This window comes from Hypanus sabinus, chromosome 12 (assembly GCF_030144855.1).
Source record: "Hypanus sabinus isolate sHypSab1 chromosome 12, sHypSab1.hap1, whole genome shotgun sequence".
Lineage (NCBI taxonomy): Eukaryota > Metazoa > Chordata > Chondrichthyes > Myliobatiformes > Dasyatidae > Hypanus > Hypanus sabinus.
The window spans coordinates 17,879,939-17,901,500 of record NC_082717.1 but is presented as its reverse complement, the minus strand read 5'-3'; positions in this window follow the sequence as shown (position 1 = coordinate 17,901,500).

The following is a 21,562-nucleotide window of genomic DNA, read 5'->3' as shown; positions in this document are numbered from 1 at the left end:
ACAGACAGTGGGTGGGAACTCAACCCATTTGCTGGCGCTGTAAAACGTTACCTTGGACATCCATTTAGAACTGCGATGAGGGGGAGTTTCTTCAGGACGTTGGACATCCATTTAGAACAGAGATGAGGAGGAATTTTTTAAAGGTGGTGAATCTGTGGAATTCGTTGTTACAGGCAGCTGTGGAGTCCAGGTCATTGGGTGTATCTGAGGTGGAGACTGATAGGCTCTTGATTAGTAAGGGCATGAAAGGTTACAGGGAAAAGACCGGAGAAAGAGTTGAGTGGGAAATGGCTCAGCCATGATGAAATGGTGAAGCAGATTCAATGGACCAAATGTCCTAACTCTGCTCCTATCTCTTTTCGTCTTATGGTCTTACACTTGAAAGACTTAGAATTATGCTAAGAATGACCCAGCAAGTTGGGAGGATACGGATTCCGTTTATCTACAGTGGGAATTCCTGGGAAGAGGAAAAGTCCCACATGCTTGCCGATTTGCCTAAGAGTGAATCAAGCTCCACCCAGAGCCCCACTCATCATGCACATTGTCACCGTAGACATTCTGAGGCAATGTGCACAGCACAGGATCAGATGGAACGTCAATTTTGTAATTGACTTTACTTTCTACTAAGCTTACTGGAGAATAATTGAAACAGAGCAGAGAACTAGTGTAATACCAAATGTCATCTATTTTCCAAGGATTAAAGCACCCCATCCACATCCCTTCACCCAAAGAACCTATAGAAACTCTCCTGTCTCTGAAACCTCTGAAACTCACTTGCATTTCCAACAATGATGAGACAGCTTACAGAGGAGAAATCAACACCCTGGAGAAAACGACCTCTCCCTCAATGTTGAAGAAACAAGGGAGTTGTTCATGGGTTACAGGAGGAATGGAGGCAGGCCCTCTATTGTAGTTGAGAGGGTGAGTAGTTTCAAGATCTTTGGTGATGTATACACACAACACTGAGGATCTCACCTGGACTGTACGTACCAGTGAAAAAAGCACAACAGTGACTCCTTCACCACCACCTGGTACGGGAACTGTACTCCCCTCAATCGCAGGGCACTAAAGAGAGTGGTGCAGACAGCCCAGCACATCTGTGGATATGAACGTTCCTCTATTCAGGACTCTTACAGCAGTAGGTGCATAGAAAGGGCCCAGTGGATCATCAGGGACTCCAGCCACCCCAACCACAAACTGTTTCAGCTGCTTCCATCTGGCAAATGGTACGGCAGCATTAAGGCCAGGGCAACAGGCTCCGGGACAGCTTCTTTCACCAGGCCATCAGATTTACCAATACACATTGATCCGATTGCGTATCTGACTGCACATGCATGTATACAAAACAACTGTGTATACAATTGTACTGTTCCGGCAATCTCTTCCCGCATTTCCCTTCCTTATTGCTCGTCCATAGCGATGGAGATGCAGCATAAAGATTTTTACTCCCTTGGATGTAAGAAATAAAATAAAAATAAATAAATTGAATTGAATTAAAGGGGCTAAGGCATAACCAAATAAATAAATAAATAAATGGCTAGATAGATAGGATTAAGGCAATTGATGGTGGACATACACTCATTGGTTGAAGAGCCTGTTTCCTTACTGCACCTTGTTATGACTCAGTGGTTTCTTCAAGCTTTAAGCTCGCAAAATATTCGAGTTTGTGCTGATGCTAAGCAGCACAGAGAGGAGATTCCTGGTGCTATAGCACATAAATTGGGAGACGCTCTTCGGATATTAAAGCCCATCGATATAATGAGGAGCTACATCTCACCTTGGGCTTCAGCGACATTCTGAAAGAAACCCCTTCACTACTGCAGAGCCTGAAGCTGAGATTGTTTGCTGTCAATTCCTTTCTCTCCTCTACCATCTGGAACAAGGTACAGGAGCTTCAAAACCTGGTGTATCAAAAGGGCAATGTTATTATAGTCATGGGAGGCTTCAACATGCAAAAGTCAGGTTGGTAACGGATCTCAAGAGAGTGAGTTTGTTGAATGCCTACAAGATCGCTTTTTAGAGAAGTTTGTCATTTGAGCCTACTAAGGAATCAACTATACTGGATTGGTTGTTATGTAATGATCCTGAGGTGTTTAGGGAGCTTAAAGTAAAGTAACACTTAAGAGGCAGTGATCACAATGTGATTGAGCACAACCTGAAATTTGACAGGGAGAAAGTAAAGTCCGTTGTAGCAGTATTTCAGTGGAGTAAAGGAAATTACTTTGGTATGAGAGAGGAGCTGGCCAAAGTAAATTGGAAGGAGCAGCTGGCAGGGATGTCAGCAGAGCAGCAATGGCGTGTGTTTCTGGGAAAAATGAAGAAGATGCAGGACATGTGTATTCCAAAAGTGAAAAAATATCAAATGGTAAAATAGTACAACCATGGGTGACAAGGGAAGTCAAAGCTTTGTAAAAGCAAAAGAAACAGCACACAACAAAGCAAAAATTAATGGGAAGATAGAGGACCAGGAAGTTTTTAAATAGCTACAGAGAGCAACTAAAAGAATCATTAGAAAGGAAAAGATGAAATGCGAAAACAAGCTCGCAAACAGTATCGAAGTGGATAGTAACAGCTTTATCCAGTATGTAAAAAATAAAAGAGAGAGAGAGAGTGGATATAGGACTGCTAGAAAATGAGGCCAGAGAAATAATAATAAAGAACAAGGAGATAGAAGATGAACTAAATTAGTATTTTGCATCAGTCTTCACTGTTGAAGACACCAGCAGTGTGCCAGATGCTGAAGAGTGTGAGGGAAGAGAAGTGAGTGCAGTTACTATTACACGGGAGAAGGTGCTCAAAAAGCTGAAAGACCTAAAGGTAGATAAGTCACCTGGACCAGATGAACTGCACTCTAGGGTTCTGAAAGAGGCAGCGGTGGAGATTGTTGAGGCATTGGCAATGACCTTTCAAGATTCATTGGACTCGGGCATGGTGCCAGAGGACTGGAAAATTGTAAATGTCACTCCACTCTTTAAGAAAGGAGAGAGACAGCAGAAAGGAAATTATAGACCAGTTAGCTTGACCCTAGTGGTTGGGAAGATGCTGGAGTCAGTTGTTAAGGATGAGGTGATGGAGTACTTGGTGACACAGGACAAGATAGGACAAAGTCAGCATGGTTTCCTTCAGGGAAAATCTTGCCTGACAAACCTGTTGGAATTCTTTGAGGAGATTACAAGTAGGATAGATAAAGGGGATGCAATGGATCTTGTATATTTGGACTTTCAGAAGACCTTTGACAAGGTGCCACACATGAGGCTGCTTACCAAGTTAAGAGCCCATGGTATTACAGGAAAGTTACTAACATGGTTAAAGCATTCACTGAACAGTAGGAGGCAGTGAGTGGGGTAAAAAGGGATCCTTTTCTGGTTGGCTGCCAGTGACTACTGATGTTACACAGAGGTCAGTGTTGGGACCACTTCTTTTTATGCTGTATATGAATGATTTAGATTTTGGAATAGATGGCTTTGTTGCCAAGTTTGCAGATGATACAAAGATTGGTGGAGGGGCAGGTAGTGTTGAAGAAACAGGTAGGCTGCCGAAGATCTTAGACAGATTAGGAGAATGGGCAAGTAAGTGGCAAATGAAATACAATGTTAGAAAATGCATGGTTATGTACTTTAACCATATAACATACATAGCCATATAACAATTACAGCACAGAAACAGGCCATCTCGGCCCTTCTAGTCCATGCCAAACACTTACTCTCACCTAGTCCCACCGACATGCACTCAGCCCATAACCATTCCTTTTCTGTCCATATGTCTATCCAATTTTTTTTTAAATGACAATATTGAACCTGCCTCTACCACCTCTACTGGAAGCTTGTTCCACACAGCTATCACTCTCGGAGTAAAGAAGTTCCCCTCATGTTACCGCTAAACTTTTGCTCCCTAACTCTCAACTCATGTCCTCTTGTTTGAATCTCCCCTACTCACAATGGAAAAAGCCTATCCACATCAACTCTATCTATCCCCCTCATAATTTTAAATACCTCTATCAAGTCCCCCCTCAACCTTCTACGCTCCAAAGAATAAAGACCTAACTTGTTCAACTTTTCTCTGTAACTTAGGTGCTAAAACCCAGATAACATTCCAGTAAGTCTCCTCTGTACTCTCTCTACCTTGTTGACATCTTTCATATAATTCGGTGACCAGAACTGTACACAATACTCCAAATTCGGCCTCACCAATGCCTTGTACAATTTTAACATTACATCCCAACTCCTATACTCAATGCTCTGATTTATAAAAGCCAGCATACCAAAAGCTTTCTTCACCACCCTATCCACATGAGATTCCACCTTCAGGGAACTATGCACCATTATTCCTAGATCACTCTGTTCTACTGCATTCCTCAATGCCCTACCATTTACCATGTATGTCCTATTTTGATTATTCCTACCAAAATGTAGCACCTCACACTTATCAGCATTAAACTCCATCTGTCATCTTTCAGCCCACTCTTCTAATTGGCCTAAATCTCTCTACAAGCTTTGAAAACCTACTTCATTATCCACAACGCCACCTATCTTAGTATCATCTGCATACTTACTAATCCAATTTACCACCTAGTCTTCCGGATCATTAATGTATATGACAAACAACATTGAGCCCAGTACAGATCCCTGAGGCACATCACTAGTCACCGGCCTCCGAACTGACAAACAGTTATCCACCACTACTCTCTGGCATCTCCCATCCAGCCACTGTTGAATCCATTTTACTACTTCAATATCAATACCCAATGATTGAACCTTCCTAACTAATCTTCCCTGTGGAACCTTGTCAAAGGCGTTACTGAAGTCCATATAGACAACATCCACTGCTTTACGCTGGTCAACTTTCCTAGTAACCTCTTCACAAAATTCAATGAGATTTGTCAAACATGACCTTCCACGCAGAAATCCTTGTTGACTGTTTCTAATCAGATCCTGTCTATCCAGATAATTCTATATACCATAAAAATACTTTCCATTAATTTACCCACCACTGACATCAAACTTACAGGCTGATAATTGCTAGGTTTACTCTTAGAACCATACTCTTCTTTAGCAGAAGAAAATAATGTGCAAACTATTTTCTAAATGGAGAGCAAATCCAAAAATCTCAGATGCAAAAGGATTTGTGAGCCCTTGTGCAGAACACCTTAAAGGCTAACTTACAGGTTGAGTTGGTGGCGAGGAAAGCAAATGCAATGTTAGCTTTCATTTCATGAGGTCTAGAATACAAGAGCAGGGATGTGATGCTGAGGCTTTATAAGGCACTGGTGAGGCCTCACCTTGAGTATTGTGGACAGTTTTGGGCTCCTCAGCTAAGAAAAGATGTGCTGGCATTGGAGAGTGTTCAGAGGAGATTCTTCAAGGATGATTCCAGGAATGAAAGGGTTGTCATATGAGGAATGTTTGATAGCTTTGAGTCTGTACTCACTTAAATTCAGGAGGATGGGGGTGGGGGGAGGTTTCTAATTGAAACCTTTAGAATGTTAAAAGGCCTAGATGGAGTAGATGTGAAAAGAGGGGTACCATTTAAAACAGACATGGAAAAAATTTCATTAGCCAGAGGGTGGTGAATTTGTGGAATTTATTACCACATGCAACTATGGAGGCTAAATCATTGGGTGTATTTAAGGCAGAGCTTGATAGGTTCTTGATTGGACATGACATCAAAGGTTACGGGGAGAAAGCTGGGGAGTAGAGCTGAGGAGAAGATAAAAGGATCATCCATGATTGAATGGCAGAACAGACTCGATGGCTAAATGGCCTAATTCTACCCTTATGTCTTATGGACATCTAGAATTAAGAACAGCTTCTTCTCCACTGCTACCAGACTTCTGAATCAATCATTTCTTTCATTTCAACAGGAACCAGCTTGCCCTGTATCGACTCTGCCTGTACTTCTTGCTGCCTCAGTAAAGCTGTCAACGCAATCAAATTCTCAATTCTCTCCTCCCTCCTCTCCCATCAGGCAGAAAATACAAAAGCCCAAAAACGTGTACCACCAGGCTCAAGGACAGCTTCAATCCCACTGTTATCAAACTCACGGACGCATCTCTTGCACAATAAGGTAGACTCTGAGCCTCACAATTTCCCTCATTAGGATCTTGCACTTTGTCATTCAACCTGTACTATACTTTTTCAGTGCCATTTACAATTTCTTCTGTGTTGTTATTGTTTTACCGTATTCTAGCTCAATGCACTGTGTAATAATTTGATCTGTATGGACAGTATGCAAGACAAGCTGTTCACTGTATCATGGTACACGTAACAATAGTAAACTAATACCAATGCATCCCCTTTCCACTGGTCCTGCCACGTTCTTGAACTCTTAATGCTTCCTCTCTCAGTTATTTCAGTGTTGGCTTTTTAGCATTTTTGTTGGCACTTCTTCAGATATTGCTCAGCAGTCTTTGCACCATTCTGTCATTTTCAGCTCACCATTGTTGATACTATTGCTGTTGTTCTTCTTATCATATTTATCATTAAATTTATTATTAACAAATATATTGTTTTATATACATACCCCATGTGAACTCTGCATCATTGAGGCATAGCAGTTAGCGTAATGCTTTACTGTGCCTGCAATTGGTGTTCAATTCCCACTGCTAGGAATTTGTATGTTCTCCCCGTGACTCGTATGACCCCCTGACATTGGGAAGAGTTCAGAGGAGGTTCACGAGAATGATTCCGGGAATGAAAGGGCTGTCGTATGAGGAATGTTTGATGGCTCTGGGCCTACATTCACTGGAGTTTAGGAGAATGGGTGGGGATCGCAAAAAAACTTATTGAATATTGAAAGGCCTGGATAGAGTGGATGTGGAGAGGATGTTTCCTTTAGAGGGGGAGTATAGGATCAGAGGGCACAAACTCAGAATAGTGGGACGTCCATTTAGAATGTAGATGGGGAGGAATTTCTTTAGCCAGAGGGTAATGAATCTTTGGAATTCATTGCCACAGGCAGCTGTGGAGGCCAGATCTTTGGGTGAACTGAAGGCAAAGGTTGATAAGCTCTTGATTAATCAGGGCATGAAAGGTTACAGAGAGAAGGTGGGAGAGTGGGGCTGAGAGGGAAATGGATCAACCATGATGGAATAGTGGGGCAGACTCGATGGGTTGAATGGCCTAACTTTGCTCCTACTGCTTGTGGTCTTATGGACCATATGAGTGTTCTTTGGGTCTTCCCACATGCTAAAGGTTAGAGGTTAGGGTTAGTCAGTGTGGGCATGCTATGTTGGCGACCGTTGTGGGCACCCCTGGCAAATCCTCAAACTGTATTGGTCATTGACACAAACAACACATTTCACTGTATGTTTCAATGTTTAGATGTACATGTGACAAATAAAGCTATTCTTTCATCTTTATCCTGTGAGCTTCACACCAGCAAGGAACTTTATTGCTTCCTGTTGTATATGATAATGAGCTAGACTGAATCTGAACGTTGACGTATTTAACAAAACTGACCGGCTTCAGGGCCAGAAGCACCTGATATTTGTTAAATGTTAAATTCCCCAGTCAGTGTCTCTCTTGGCAAATCTCACAATGCTGCCACTATAACCCAACCCCTCCCCTCCTGCACCACAACCAAGTCTGATTCTCTGAAATTAAAGCATCAAATGGTGGAATTGCTCAGTAGGTCAATTGCCATTTGTGAAGAGAGAAATACAGTTATTGTTTCAAGTCAATCACCTTTTGTTGAGTATTTAATATTTCAATAACATTTGAACAATCCAGGTTTTATATGTTGATTAAGCTTTCCTGTTCATTTAAATCATTCACTACGGGTTATATGTGTAAATATGGGAATTGCACACTTACCACGTGATACGAGTACACCTCACTTAAAGTAGACATAATGCTGGACCTGCATTTCGGACTCCTGTCTCTTTGCTTGAATTAATTTTAAGGTTTTGAAGTTACAAATCATGGCACTTTTCACCCTGGTGTGTCTTACGTCTTAGAGAGCGAGGAGTGGGCAGAGAGAGAGATAGGGTGGAGACCAAGGTTATCTGTGTGAGACAATGCTTTCAGAGCTGTCTAGTTAGAGACAAAGAGGAAACAATGAAAGAACTCCACAGCTTCCTGAAAATGGCTTCACACGCTGATAGCATAGCAAAGCTGGGACACGACATTCTTGCCTTTATTTGTCAAGGCTTTAAGTTCAAGAGTTGAGAAGCTATCTTGGAGCTTCATAAAAGTCTGTATAGGTCACATCTGCAGTACTGCATTCAATTCTGGTTGCACCATAATTGGAAGAAAGTTGAGGCTTTGGAGAGGGTGCAGAAGACATTTAGACCACAAGACCATAAGACATAGAAGCAGAATTAGGCCATTTGGCCCATCAAGTCTGCTCTGCCATTTCCTCATGGCTGATCCATTTTCCTCTCAGCCCCAATCTCCTGCCTTCTCCCCGTTACCCCTCATGCCCTTTATCAGGATGCTGTCTGGGTTAGAGGGCCTGTGCTATAAGAAGAATTCAGACAAACTTGGGTTGTTTCCTTTGGACCAGTAGAGACTGAGAGATGATCTGATAGAGGTTTATAAGATTATGAGAGGCAAAGGCCAGTATCTTATTCGCAGGGTCGAAATATCAGACATCAGTGGGCATATATTTAAGGCAAGGGGAGTAAGCTCAAAGTGGATGTGTAGGGCAACATTTTTCTGCACACAGAGTGGTAGAGACCTGGTGTGCATTGCCAGAGATGGTAGCAAAGACAAACTTGATCGAGGTTTTTAAGAGGCTCTTAGATAGGCACGTGAGTTGGAACTGGATTTGGAACTAGAAATGATTTATTGTTGTCACGTGTACCGTGATACAATGGAAAGCTTATCTTGCATACTTTTCATTCAGATTAATTCATTAACCAGTGTATTGAAGTAGAACAAAGTAAAACAATAACAATGCGGAAGGAAGTGTAACGGCTCCTGCCAACAGTATGAATCACTATTTGGCCCCTTGAGCCTGCTCTGCCCTTTAATAATAACAGTTGATCTGGCTGGAATCTCAACTCTTTATTCCCATCTATCTGAGGTAATATTTCACCTTCCAACTTATGAAGGATCAATCTGCCTCTGCTTTGAAAATAATCAAAGACTCTCCTTTCACCATCCTTTGAGGAACAGAGTTCTAAAAGATCACAGTCTCTTGGAAGGAGAAAGAGCACTTCATCTTTGTCTTAAATGGGTGACCTATCTATTGAAACAGTGCTTCTTTCATTCTCATTTCCACAATTACCCCGCCAAGACCCCACGGAAGCTTACATGTTTAACTCAAGACGTTGTTTATTCTTTTAAATTCCAAAGGGGACAGCCAAGCTTGTCCAGGCTTTCCTTACAAGGCAGATTCACCTATTAGTCTGGTGAACCTTCTTTGAAGTGCTTCCATCCTCAGGCTGACACAGTACTCCTAGGGTGACCTTACCAAGAGGCAGTCTCAAGTCGAGTCAAATCAAGTTATTGAGTTGAATTCATTGTCATATACACAAATAATGAAAACCTCACTTGCAGCAGCATCATAGGTGCGTAGATCAGATACACAACGTTCATACACACCACAAGGCTCTATATTACTGCTGTATGTAAATAAAGAACAACTTTGGAAACTTGGTTAATTCAATGAACAGCTGACTTTACAGCTTAGATGGGCCTGGAGCAAAATCAAACTGCTGAAGGAACTCAATAGGTCAGGCATCATGTGTGGAGGGAAAAGGATAGTCAATGTATTGGTTGGAGACTCTTTGTCTGGACTGGAAGACAGAGGGGAGAAACCCAGCATAAAGAGGTGAGTGGTGAGGAGTGGAACAAGCAATAGGTGAATCCAGGTGAGGAAGTGTGATGGGCAGATGGAGTCAGGCAGAGGAGGGAAGGACAGAAGTGAAGATAAATTTGGCCCAGGGGTCCAAAGACCACTTAGCGCAATTTGTTATAAGAACATAAGAAATAGGAGTAGACCATATGGCCCATCGTGCCTGCGCCGCCATTCAATAAGATCATGGCTGATCTGTCCATAAACTCAACTCCATCTGCCTGCCTTTTCCCCATAACCCTTAATTCCCTTACTATGTAAAAATCTATCTAACTTTATCTTAAATATATTTAGTGAAGAAGCCTCAACTGCTTCCCTGGGCAAAGAATACTACAGATTCACCACTCTCTGGGGAGAACAGTTTCTCCTCATCTCCGTCCTAAATCTTCCCCCCTGAACCTTGAGGTAATGTCCCCTAGTTCTAGTCTCACCCACCAGTGGAAACAACTTTCCTACTTCTATCTTATCTATCCCTTTCAGAATTTTGTATGTTTCTATAAGATCCCCTCTCTTTCTTCTGAATTCCAGACAGTATAGTCCCAAGTGACTCAATCTCTCCTCATAGGTTAACCCCTTCTCTCTGGAATCAATCTGATGAACCTCCTCTGCATTGCCTCCAAAGCCAGTATATCCTTCCTCAAGTATGGAGATCAGAACCGCACACAGTACTCCAGGTGCGGCCTCACAAGTACCCTGTACAGTTGCAGCATAACCTCACTGCTCTTGAATTCAATCCCTCTAGCAATGAAGGCCAACATTCCATTTGCCTTCTTAATAACCTGTTGCGCCTGCAAGCCAACTTTTTGCAATTCATGCACAAGCACTCCCAAGTCCCTCTGCACAACAGCGTGCTGCAATCTTTCACCATTTAAATAATAATCTGCTCTTCTATTATTCATCTCCCAGTATGCAGAAAAGAACTATGATAACAATGTGATGACTGAAGGAGTTGGATCAGTCCATGATTGAATGGCAGAGCAGACTCGATGGGCTGAATGGCCTATTTCTGCTCCTAAATTTTATGGTCTTATGGTCTTTATATGATGCACCACCAGGCTCAAGGGCAGCTTCTATCCTGCTATTGTAAGACCTCCTGTGCAATATGGTGGGTTCTTGACCTCACAATCTACCTCATCATGACCCTTACACCTTATTGCCCACTTGCACTGCACTTTCTTTCAGGCAGATGGCCATCATCAGCCATGGCTGGCAGTTCATCTAGCAGAAGGAAATCTCCACCACCTTGCAGCTAAGCCCACTCACGGGTGAGGCTTTGGGAGGAAAAATCCAGAGCTGGAGTCCCTAAGGCTGTCCTAAGTTGAGTTCAACGCAGACCAGCAACTCCTGTGATGCCGCTGGTGCCAAACTGTATCGGTCTTTGTAATTCCTATGGTTTTATCAGCTGTGTGAAGGAAAGCTTGCTGCATGGACAACAGCTTGCTCTCCAGATCATACTGCCCTGGCTTGCATATCACGTGAAGAACTAGGATAGCTACGGAGGGCCTCAGAACAAAAACTGTGCTTTCTCTGTAACTTTAACACTATATTCTACATTGTTATTGTTTCCCCTCTGCCACCTTAACATATTGATGTGATGAATAATCTGAATCGATGGCAAGCAAAACAAAGTTTTCACTGCACCTCGGTACATATCACCATAAGATATCAATTTACTAATTCTCCTGCACTGGGTGAAGAGTTAATTTGAACATGGGGGTAGTTTTCTGAAACAGGCCTGATAAATGCCTCAATGTATTGCTCAGGCGATCAGCCTTCCTTCTTGTTTTATATTCTCGCCTGCATTGTGTGACTGTGTACCTGCTGAATGGGTAGAGTGATTACTACCTATAACCATTCGACAGATGCTTCATCAAAAGAGAATTAGTGGAGAACATAAGCACAGACCATTTCATCCATCACCCATTGTAAATTACCCAGACACGTGTGCCTCCAACTAAAGTGTTAGAATGAAAATGGATCTAGGAAGTGTAGGAAGGATCTGGCCAAGCACAGCAAGTGTATCCGTTTGAACTACTCGAAGAAATCGGCAGTAGCAGAACATTGCATTCGCAATGGCCATAGGTTTGACTTCGATAGACAAAACTATTGTGCCGTGCCAAAGGCTGTTGGGACCGTCTGTTGATGGAAGCCATTGAAATAAAACTAAAGGAAAAGAATTTTGACAAAGACAAAGATCTCTCTATAAGTAAGAACTGGAATTCAATTGTAAAACAAACTGGGACCATGAAAACTGGATTGGATGATGACTAACCAATCAGGAGGGATGGATGATGGGGGTACAAATACCTTGATTTAATCCCAGCCTAATCATGGGACTATTTCCAGTGACCAACTGACCTATCAACCAGTGCACCTTTGGTATATGGGAGGAAATCCCTGTGGTAAGGCGAGCACGTGCAAACTCCTCACAGGCAGCGATGAGAAATGCTGATACTGTAAAGCACCGTGCTAACCCCCACGCTACCATGTCACCTTAACTTTCCCCGAGTGCCTCCCACAGTACAATGACATACGGGTTAGGTTAATTGGTCATTGTAAATTACCCATGATTAGGCGAGGGTTAATCAGGGTTGAGGGATTGCTGGGGCAGTGTGGCTTGAAGGGCTGAATTGCTAAATTAAAAAACAAATTACTGTAATGCTTTGAGTAACCGCTATGCATTGATATGGTGGACTGTGCAGCTGTTGTGAAAATTTAGCTGCAAAAGCCCCCAAATACCAAAATACCCACGGACCACATATCACAATACATTACTGTCAATCATACAGAAACAGCCTTCGCTTGGGGAAAAAATCTTCATTTTTCATTAGTCTCTGACAGTCAACTGAACAGCAGTTGAGAAAAACAAATTGCGCATTCTCACTACAATCTGATTTAATTTAACGGTAGTTCAGTAGAATGATTTTCCACTCTTTTTGTTTTAATTCAGACCTAATGTTTAAGCCTATGAGAGGCACATGATTTCCATTTTCTCCTTTATATTTTAAGTACTCCTGAAGTGATTGATCGAAGATACATGGCTGACACAAACAGGAATCACAGCTCCAATATCATTTTTAATAATCGAGTAAATTTGTTTTTGAAAGACTCTGTGCTGTTGGAAATGTGGTGGCTTGTGGTGGCTAATGTTAAGTTGGAATGGAATATGGACCGCAGCAAAAAGCATTGGCATTAATAAATGAAAAATAATCAGAATTTTGAATCCTGTGCCAAAGAGCACAACTGTCTATAAGCGAATTGAGATACAATATTTACATCGAATGAGTAAACCCACTGACTGATTCAATTTGTCTCCCATCTGAGGAGACTGAGGAACACTGGGATATGCTCCCAGTAGAATGGAGGAGGCTGCTGTTCCATGGGTGAGGCCTTAGGACAGGCCTCACTCCAATTGATAAAACAGTGGAAATGGGAGGCTTTGATGGGCAGCTTGAATGGCTGCTGTACAGATTGGGGTCAGCTTGCCCAGTTTGCCCAGTCTGCAAGCTCCAGCACCCAGAATTCATTGGTCATGACCTTCTTGAAGATTGCCCCTCTCCCACTGTGAGGAATTGGAGTCTTCCTCCAGATGTTCTGAATAAAAAGATCCTTTTCTGGTTGGCCGCCAGTGACTAATGGTGCTCCACAAGGGTCAGATGTGGGACCGCTTCTTTTTATGCTGTACTTCGATGATTTAGATGATGGAACAGATGGCTTTGTTGCCAAGTTTGCAGATTATACAAAGACTGGTATAAGGGACAGGAAGTGTTGAGGAAATAGGTAGGCAGCAGAAGGACTCAGACAGATTAGGAGAAAGGACAAGAGAGTGGCAAGTGAAATACAATGTTGGAAAATGCACTGTCATGCACTTTGGTCATAAAATAAATGTGCAAACTATTTTCTAAAAGGGGAGAGAATCCAAACATCTCAGATGCAAAGGAATTTGAGAGTCGCTGTGCAGAACACTCTAAAAGTTAACGTGCAGGTAGAGTCAGTCGTGAGGAAGGCAAATCCAATGTTAGCATTCATTTCAAGAGTCTCGAATACAAGAGTAGGGATGTGATGCTGAGGCTTTATAAGGAACGGTGAAGCCTGACCTTGAGTATTGTGAAGAGTTTTGGGCTCCTCATCTAAGAAAAGATGTGCCGGCATTGGAGAGGGTCCAGAGAAGGTGCTCAAGGATGATCCTGGGAATGAAAGGGTTATCATATGAGGAACATTTGATGGCTCTAGGTCTGTACTCACTGGAATTTAGAAGAATTCAGATTCAGATTCAGTTTATTGTCATTTAGAAACCACAAATGCAATGCAGTTAAAAATGAGACAACGTTCCTCCAGAATGATATCACAAAAGTATATGACAAAACAGACTACACCAGAAAATCCACATAACATTTGGCAATCCCCAATCCAGAGTCCGGAGAGGCTGCTGCATATTAATATCGCGCTACCATCTTAGGGCGTTCCCCAGAAAGGAGCTCCAAATCCACCAGACAAAAACTAAAGCTACAAGACCTGCACAAAACCACATAGTTACAACATATAGTTACAACAGTGCAAACAATAGCATAATTGATAAAAAAAAAAGACTATGGGCACAGTAAAAATAGTCCAAGATGTTAAAGGACTGTAAGTTCATAAGAAATCACCACAGTTTCCACAAGTCCCCAGGGTCCCGACAGACTCGCCATTCCACGCCGGCGGCAGAATGGAGTACCCCCGCTATGGGCTTCCACGGCGCCGCCCGACTCAGCCTCGCAGACGCAGCGCACAATGGAAGCTCCGTCGAAACCAGCCTCGCAGACGCAGCACACACCGAAAGTGACCTGACCGCAGCGGACTCCGAGTCCGTCGAATCTGCAAGCTGACGACCATCCCCTCTGGCACAGCTTCTCCGAGCACCATTCTCTGCCAAGCATATTAAGACGGCCCCGCCAACGGCCATCGGCAATGCGACCCAGAGGACTGGGGGCCTGTTCTTCCCAGCAGAGTCCCGGACCTCACAGCAGCAGCAGCAACGAAGAAGGTCTTCCTGGAATTTCCCGATGTTTCTCCATGTTCCCACGTCCGTTTTCAATCGATTATGATTGCGCACGGCACCCCACTTCACAAATAACAGATAATCAGCTCCAGAGTAGCCGCTGCAAGCTGAGTCGCGCCGCCATCTTGGATGATTTGAATGAGGGGGGATCTCATTGAAACCTTTCAAATGTTGAAAGGCTGAGACAGAGTAGATGTGGAAAGGATGTTTCCAATGGTGGGGGAGTCTAGGACAAGAGGGCACAGCCTCAGGATAGAAGGGTATCCATTTAAAACAGAGAAGCAGAGAAATTTCTTTAGCCCTTAGGGCGGTGAATTTATGGAATTTATTACCACAGGCAGCTGTGGAGACCAGGTGTGGTGAACTACATATACCTGTCTGGACACGCCCCCTGCTGACTGCTCCTGTGGCTCCTCCCACGGATCTCAGTATAAAGGCGATGGAGCTCTGAGCCCGGCCTCTCAGTCTCCAGGATGTAGTATAGTGGTCACTCACTGCTTGTTCCTTCTTCCAGTCAATAAAAGCCGATACCTCGCTTTTACGTCTCAGAGTGAGTTATTGATGGTGCATCACTAGGTCATTGGGTGTATTTAAGCGAGAGCTTGATTGGTTCTTGATTGGACATGGCATCAAAGGTTTTGGGGAAAAGGCTGGGGAGTGGGATGAGGAGGAGATTAAAAGGATCAGCCATGTTTGAATGGCAGAGCAGACTCGAAGGACCAAATGGCCTAGTTCTGCTCCTATGTCTTATGGTCTTATGGTCTAGTCCCTGGAATGTTTTTCAGTACCATTGAAAGAGGCCACCACTATTAAGAAATATTTATTGATTTCTATATTTTTTATTATCTTATGGTAATTTTTTAATGTCTTGTACTGTACTGCAAGACACAAAATTTGCTGTTTTGTGGCAGCATATGTCGGTGATAAACAACATACTCCAATTCTGTTTCTAATTCACTCGTTCCTTTGAGTCAATGCCACCTCTAAGAGCAGTGCCATCAATTCCATTTCAAGAGATTAAAACTCATTAATACCCCCCTAACATAGAATATCCTTACACCCACTTACATCAGGGATCATTTAGAGTAGCTAGCTAACCTCCCAACTATCATAGCAGAAAGCAGAGTACCCAGAAGAAAGGAAGAGGCGGCACCTGAATCCACCATATTCATTTACCTGTATTAGGTAATTGCTGTGGATTCCAGGATTGAATGGGTCATCATATGAAGAGCAGTTGATGACTCTGGGCCTGTACTCACTGTAATTCAGAAGAATGAGGGGTAACCTCATTGAAACCTATCGAATGGCGAAAGGACTTGACAGAGTGGATGTGGAGAAGACGTTTCCTATGGTGGGAGAGTCTAAGACCAGAGGACACAGCCTCAGAATAGAGGGGAATCCTTTTAGAAGGGAGATGAAAGGAATTTCTTTAGCCAGAGAGTGGTGAATCTGTGGAATTCATTGCCTCAGGTGACTGTTGAGGCAAAGTCATTGGGCATATTTTAGGCAGAGATAGTATAGATTCCTGATTAGTCAGGGGAGAAGGCGGGAGATTGGGGCTGAGAGGGAAAGTGGATCAGCCATGGTGAAATGGCAGCGCAGGCTCAATGAGCAATGGCCTAAACCCTGCTCCTATACCTTATGGTCTTACGGAGTGTTGGAATGACATGCAACAAAAAACAACATTCAACCATTATCAAGATAAAGAATCATATAAAAATAAAGTTAAAAGTGATGATATGGAATAAAATATGCATAAATACATAAATACCAGCACATATTTACAATGTTAGCAGCATTATAAACAGTGGTTTAAAGAGTTCCCAGTGCAGTGAAGTGAAGGCGGTAATAGATAGAAGGGCTGTCTAGAATTATTGATCAGGTTAACTGCCTGGGGGGGGGAGAAACTTTTCAAATGGCATAAAGAAAGGCAGGCAAACTGAGGTTTGTCACCCTTCAAGTTCAAGTACTCTGTGGAATGACGTTCTGGTGTTTGCCGTTGCACTGATCTCCTGTTCAACACACTTGGTAACTTGCCTTGCAGAGCGCCTTAACAGAAGCTGCTTGGGCTGCATTATTGGTGCGTCATTCGCAAAGAAGCTGAGTGGGTTGAATCTGTTTTCTCATGCTGGAACAAGGTAGTGGTGAAGGAGGTCTCAAGGACTATTGAGTGGTGGAGCTTGGTGTATGTAATCTAGATACAGAATGAGGTCAGACCGACTGCTTGGAAATGAGCTGGTCCCTCATGTGTCTTGTTCCATTTCTTTGAAGTGACCTTTCTTTCCTTGTTTTTTGCCTCGCTCCTCTCACTTCATGAGTCCTTCTGATGCCTAATTACAATATAGATGCATCTCGAGTTTATGCAGCGCATTGTTTTGTGGGAGCTGTGTAAAGAGCACCCTCGTACACAGCTGCAGTTTCTCTAAACAACCTATCCAGCCAGATGTTATTGGTGAGTCAACCGCTGTCTGAGACTTCCGTGTGACTTAATTTGCCTCGGGGGAGCCCAGCATTAATATTTTCACAATTTTTCCTACCTGCCTCCGGCAAGTTCCTGTCACAAAATCAAGAAATCATTTCACTGAAATGTCAGCATGCGAGTGGAGTTAATTAAGAATGTCTGTCCATTATTTTAAACTCCTTCCACTTCCTTATCGCTGTGCAAGGCTAAATCTGCTGCCAAAGAGAGTACTGTTGAGTAAAGGTTTTACAGATCTATATCAGTGATAAAATCATATTTCTGTGTAGTCCATTGTCTGCTCTTGTTGAATAAGAGGGAAATTTGACTGTACCATTTTGGCAACAGATCTATTTCAATAAAATTCCTTCATGTGTACTGAAAACCGGGGTTTGGGAAAACATGTTAATAAATTCACTATTAATATTAATAACACGCCATATTATTTTAAAACTTCACTGTAAGAGGCTCAGTAGCTGACATCTTTTTTTCCAGCACGTACTTAAATGTATGAGGCTAACAACGAAAGTCTCTGATTCTTTCTAGCTGCCTAATCACTTACACTGGATACTGCTGCAGCAAACATACAGTTAAGATACCCTTAAAAACTCCAAGGCATGTTTTAAGGTGAATCTGACACTCTTATAAAGCACCATACTTCTTACACCACCCACCTAAGTTGAGAAACTTCCCATAGAATCACAACTATTTACAGTACAGACAGTATTGTCTCTAAGCTGGTGTGGAATAGATTGGCCTGCTTCTGTGCTTTTGATGCACCATCAATAACTCTCGGAGACAGGAGGCGAACGATAGGCTTTTATTAGCTGCAAGAGACCACGATTAGCAGCAAGAGACCACCACACAACATCCTGGAGACTGAGGGAGGAGCAGTGCCTCCAATCGCCTTTATACAGGGGTCTGCGGGAGGAGCCACAGGAGCAGTCAGCAGGGAGGGTGTGTCCAGACAGGTATATGTAGTTCACCACAGCTTTAGTGCTCTATGACTCTATTTGCAAACTTATCTCCACCCCCCCCCCCACACACACTTTCCAAAAGTAACTTATATTAACTACGAAGTGTAGGGATCCCAGAGAAGCTAAAATGTTCTTTATTAGTATTCCATTAGTTCTTCTGCATGTTGGAAGCACAACAGATATTGAGCTGTCTCCAGTATCAATTTTTAAAAACTACAAAACAAACCTCTAATGATCAATATGAGGTTTTTTTGTGGCTCTAAATATTCAATTAACAAAGGGGAGCCTGATAAAGAATTCATGATTTCCAATTTAGCTGCATCCTATCCTCACAGGCCAGTTCCGCCATGTTACTGGCACAATCAGTGTAACCACTTTGTTTTGAGAATTGTTACAAACGCCCAGTATCTCTTTCAATGCTTTTACTGATTGTACGAATGGATTTACACAAGTTAAAGTGTGTTGACCGCAATCTCTTAAATACAGTGGGGGGTTTTTTGTGTTTTCCCTGTTTCATAGAGGCATCTGCTTCTGTTGCTGTCCGATTCCCTGCATTTCCGCTCCTGTTTCTTGTGCTCTGTGCATGTACTCTGCTGTCTCTTTGCTAAGAATGCCTCTGTGCCTGTCAGCCTTGGTGCATCCTTTCACCTCCATGACAGTGCCCTCATCCAGTCATAGACGAGTAACTCTGTGACATTCCACACAGTGAGGAGCTGCCACTGGATTTCTCACCCCCCCCCCCCCATCTGTACTGCTCCTCCACATAACGTCAGCCGCAGTCTTGCATTCGTCTAAAGGAGAAATGATGTCAAATCACCTTCTGACCTTAACATTTCAGGAGGCATTTTATGCACAGCTCTGTCTTCAGACTTCATCGGCTGCAAAATTGTCAATGTAGAATGTGTTGCCAGAAAGAGGATAGAAGAATATAAGAAATAAAAGCAGGAGTAGGCAGCTCAGTGCATCATCCTTCCCCTACCATTAAATAATTTTTAATATTTATATTTGCTGATGGCACAGCAACAGGTGGGATATCAAAAAGCTGAATGGGTTGCCATGAATATAATGTGATATTGTAAAGTAAACAAAGTCAGCGGTAGATATGAAGTAGCCTTTCGTTCAACAAAATGAGACATAGCAGGCATCATATTAAGGCCCTTTCGGAGGAAGAGGCCTGTTTGACCTAACATTACATGACATTTTACATGCTACAGATCAAAGGACAACTCTATATTTACAACATATCTACAATGCTTTCTTTCAATTACATGTAACTTCCACACTTTTTTTGCATCCACACGCCAAGTCAACCTTTTTTCAATTTAACTGCTGTTAACAGCTCTAGAAAACTATTGTCCAGAGCTGCAATTTAAATTTAATCTACGGTCCATGTTTGGGTCAAAAGCTTGGGTACTGAAGTTAGTTGCTTTGCACCCTAAATCCAGAACATGGTCTCATAATGGAAAGATGTGAAGTTATTCAATTTGATGCACAAAACAGAAAAGCTGAGTGCCTCTTAAATGCTGACGTTCCGAGAGGCCTTGTACGTGAGTCACTGAACATAATATATAAAGATTGGGAAGACAAGTGGTATGACAGCTTTTATTATGAAGATTTAAGTATAAGAGCAAAAATGTCTCACTTATATATAGAGAGAGCTATGGTGACACCTATGTTTTCACCAAGGCCACACATGAGGATATACTTCTACAGAGGAAATGCAGTGAAGATTTACCAGATTGGTTCCAAGGATGGTTGGTTTGCTGTTTTTGAGAGATTATGTTGTCAAGGCCTGTACTCTCTGGAGTTTAGGAGAATCTAATTGAAGCTTATAAAAATTTTACAGGGCTTAATAGGCTTGATGCAGATAGGATAATTTCCTAAATAAGGAGTCTAGAGCCAGGGGTCACATAAGGTGAAATTTCTTCACAAAGCGAGTGTAAAATATCAGAATTCTATGCCTCAGAATGCTGTGGTCTTCGAGTTAATTCAAAACAGAGACTGGTGGATTTCTGGACTTTAAAGGAATCAGGAGATAAATGGGGTTAGTGCAGGAAAATAGTGATAAGGGAGAATATTACCATGTTCTTGTTAAGTACAGGAGCAAAAAGATGTCTAACTGCAACTGTGTAGGGTTTTGTGAAATACACTCTGAAGTACTTTATTAGGCACCTCTTGTAGCTAATAAAGTGGCCACTGAGTGAATGTTCATGGTCTCCTGCTGCTGTAGCCATTCCACTCAAAGGTTCAACATGTTGTCCATTCAGAGGTGCTCTTCTACACACCCCTGTTGCAACACGCGTTGTCACCTTCTTGTCATCTTGAGTCAGTCTGGCCATTTTCGTCTGAATTCACTCGTTAACCAGGCATTTTTGTCCACAGAACTGCCAGTCACTGGGTGTTTATTTTTGCTTTTTGCACCATTCTCTGTAAACCGTAGAGAATGTTGAGGAGACCAGCAGTTCTTGAGATACTCAAACCACCCCATCTGGCACCAACAATCAGTCCACAGTTAAAGTCAGATCATATTTCCTCCCCATTCTGATATTTGATCTGAACAACAACTGAATCTCTTGACCGTGCCTGCATGCTTTTATGCTTTGAGTTGCTGCCACATGATTGGTTGATTAGATATTTGCATTAACAAGCAGGTGCACTGGTGTACCTAATAAAGTAGCCAGCAAATACTACTAATGCAGGAAGAAGAGGCCTAACAGTTCTATTTATTAAGGGTTAACTATTTCCACTGTAATGGTTCATATTTCAGGCAGGTGTCCTTTGATCATGATTTCCACAGATGTGTCTACTGATCAGATCACTTTCACAAGAGTGGAAAGTCACCTCTGTAGAAAATGGCAATTATTAGTTTTTCTTCAAAAAGTACTAATCAAAGGTCATCCACCTGCAACTTTTATGCTGTTTCTCTCTCTCTCTCTGCGGATTGCTGCCTGACCTGCTGAGTATCTCCAACATGTTCTATTCTAATTTCAGAATGCCGGCAGCTGCACATTGCATTAATACAGTATAGCCTTCTATTGCTTTCTCCGGGATATAGGCTTCTGCTCCATTCCCCTAGTTGAGTTATTCATGTCAACTGCTCTTTGGCGTAGCAACAGTAAAATTCTAACCCAGCCATTGGTAAAGAATTTTCTGCTGATTTACTTCTTGGCAATATTGCTGACTTCTCAGAGTATTGTCACCCTTGTCATGGAGGAGAGGCTCCTGAGTTCCTGAGATCACAAGAGTGATGCCCTCTGGGGTTTAGCCATCTGGTGCTTTGCTCTGCTG